The sequence below is a fragment of the Melanotaenia boesemani genome, chromosome 12, assembly GCF_017639745.1.
Source record: "Melanotaenia boesemani isolate fMelBoe1 chromosome 12, fMelBoe1.pri, whole genome shotgun sequence".
NCBI lineage: Eukaryota > Metazoa > Chordata > Actinopteri > Atheriniformes > Melanotaeniidae > Melanotaenia > Melanotaenia boesemani.
In genome coordinates this window covers 17,238,884-17,241,989 of record NC_055693.1, presented here as the reverse complement: position 1 = coordinate 17,241,989, position 3,106 = coordinate 17,238,884, and the positions used below count along the sequence as shown (strand labels likewise).

At 37.9% G+C, this 3,106-nt stretch overlaps 1 long non-coding RNA gene across 1 annotated transcript; it reads left to right on the top strand.

The window, feature by feature from the left end:
- The first annotated feature begins 215 nt into the window (after positions 1 to 215).
- On the top strand, positions 216 to 1,653 carry LOC121650399. The gene is made up of 2 exons (XR_006012263.1): positions 216 to 1,278; positions 1,388 to 1,653. It is a non-coding gene; the product is annotated as an uncharacterized LOC121650399 (long non-coding RNA).
- The last annotated feature ends 1,453 nt before the right edge of the window (positions 1,654 to 3,106 follow it).

The following is a 3,106-nucleotide window of genomic DNA, read 5'->3' as shown; positions in this document are numbered from 1 at the left end:
GGGAGGATAGACTACCAAGCCTTTATGGAAGACTTTAAACAGCATCGCCATACTCGATTGAAGACTATGTGAAAAGGATGTTAGAAAGCAAACATCCTAACAGTTAATGACATTTTAACTAGTCTGACTCATCTGCGAAGGAAGTCAGATCGAGACGTAATTAAGTAGCTTTTGAAATATCTCAGGGTAACAGGACAGACTTAGCCCTGGCCTTAGCACCTATCTGTAAAGAACTTCGCACTGAAGTGCAGTTCACTGTGCCACTGCGTGAAATTACACTAAAAAGCCTATTTTTTCCTCTGTGCGCGCTCATGAATACGCGTTCACGTTTGGCAGCTCCACGTCGACATTCTTCCAGCTGCATATAGTGTATTGCTCAGCACTGGGGGAAGAAAAGGTAAAAGCGGCGGTAGTCACCTTACGATTAGAGCGCTGCAAGTCCGCAGACGGACATCAACCGCCATGAAAACAGGCATTTGCTATGTGAATTTATAGCCATGGGCTGCAATGTCTCTACTCGCTTTCTGCTTTTTTTTTTCTTCTTCTTCTTCTTTTTTTTTCTTTTAGATCTAGACTCTTTGCCCCTCGTGTTGGATTGCAGCTGGTCCATTGCGTCTACCTATACCAGGTACAGTATGACTTGCAGAACTTACCTTGTCTTTATTATATTTCTTCTTTGGAGAATCATTCGATTTTAGCTGAGAAACTTCTTTATTTTGTTACATTATTTTTGCATGGGTAAAGTTGCTGTCAGTTGCTGATAAAGTGCCCAATCTATCAGCTATTTTCAAACTAATATAACTTAATACTCCTGGAGCTCAGCTGGCCTTCTTTACAGTCTTTAATGCTGTCATATCGTTTTGCATTGTTGAGCAAATAGTTTATTCTCTTTGGTCCATTCAGTTTAGAAAGTTGTTAAAGCTCAACAGGTTGAATTGGTAACACTTTGAGGAGTTTAATAATCCTCATAAAGATATCACTAGAACTGTAAACTCTAAACGTGTCAGTCAAAGCAGAGATTGGTTAACTTGTTAACTACTGCAACCAACCAAATGGTGAAGCTTGAGGAGGTAAGTAAATACCTTTCAGGATCATTTGGGGGAGGGTTTACTTCAGGATCCAGTATTGCATATACCCAGATGATATTAAGCCAATCAATTATTTCTTTAGAGCTGTTTAAAAAGACTCCACCGGGCCTGGTTTGCATGTGTGACTCTAAGGAGGACCCATCGCACAGCAAGAGTCGGCCCAGTCAAGCATCTGCATCTTGTAATATAGGTGTCTACAAATAAAACCAACCATATTGTCTGTTCCAGTTATTAGGCACTGAAGGACATGCAGTTAACACAGTTTTCTTGTTTTCCCCTTTTTTTGTACCTTGCTGCAGGCTGAAGGAGCACCTAGTCAAGAGGAGGATAAGGTTCCACACAAGAACAAACCTGTGAGGTGGCACTGTGGCTTTCCAAATAAAGTTCTGTGATACACTTAGACTCTAATTGCCTGCAGTCAGTGCATTACAGAACTTTGTTTTGGGAGTTAATACTTGTGGGGAATAAAGCTTCAAACATCTGGATTGCTCATTTTCCAGCAAAATGCAATAATTCTGTTCGCACTTTAAAAAAGAATAATAATAAAGTTTCTGTCAGTGTTAAACGTCTCTGACTATTTTCTTTTTCTCTCTCTTTCTTTCTTCATTTTTGTTCCACGATGAAGTTGCTCATCGTTTATGCACTGTAACCTTGTGTTCAAAACATTACTTTAAAAGCAGGCTGTGTGCCATATGGAAACACTAGTCACGCTGGTCAGGTGACTGAGTAGAGGTGAGGCAGAAAAGTAAACTGTACTGTCACACTGTTTCCAGATACTGTTTTGACTAGAAAATCACAGATCTTACACATGTTTTTAGTGCTGCAATAATAACCTCAGATAAACTTAAATTCTTGAGGTTTAATTAACTGTATGTTTACATTGTCCTGCATTACTCCTTGTTAACTATGGTTAAACTTTGCCTATTTAAAACGTTTACTTTATAAACTTGATAAGATGATGAATAATCCACACAGTACATTAAATGTCTCTTAATAACTGCAAACTGAATTTAATTGTAATTCCAGTCTCTACAGACAACAGCTATGCAACCGGTCCTATATTGCAAGGCATGCCGGGAAACGTATAAAATGATGCATTCAAGTTCTAATAGTTAGCCAGTATAAAAGAGACGTGTCAGTTGTGTAACTACACGAAATAATTTTGTAGCTTAGAAACAAAAAGAAAAAAAAACACTTACACAGTTGTGTATCCTTCCATAATTACAGGCAGAAGTGCATTTCTCTCATACTTGTCCTGACCTGAAACCATGCGCACAAATTTATCCTATGACTTTAACACATTCGAAAGAAAGAGATTCATAAGGGCAAAGCCCATCCCTGTTACACAGCAGTGTTTTGTGCTTTTTTTTTTTTTTTGACATGAATGCATATATCACTAGGGTTGTGTTGATTCCCTGGGTGGCTGTATATCTCTATTTCCTGTGTTTTTATATTGGTTTGACAGTAGGGAGGGGTGCTCAGGCATATATGTCTGTGCTCAGTAGACCAGTCCACTAATCCATTCATTGTTTAAAAGAAAGAATGAAGAAAGAAAGAAAGAAAGAAAGAAAGAAAGAAAGAAAGAAAGAAAGAAAGAAAGAAAGGAGGAAAAGCTATTGTTTGTTGCTCACACTGCACTCTAAAATCCCTCAAATTTAATACTCACATTTCAGGACCTGCAAATTGTTTGACATTTAAATTTGTTAAAAATTTTTAAATTATAATTATGACTACTGATGCATTGATAAACAAACTTCTGATTTCATATTGGCCAGTGCTAAATTAACATTCAACAAACTGTGAAGTTACAATTTGGTAATAAATCTGCTATATGGAATTACTTTAAAATTATGTTGAAGTGTCACCACCGCTCTCTATTTCAAAACCTGACCACAGAAAATTTCCCACTCATTAAATTCGCCACTTCACTGTAAATCCTGTGGCCTGAGTGCAATATTTCCTACAGTCATAAAGGCAGCACACGTTCCTTGTGTTGACCTCTGACCTCCGCTCATGGA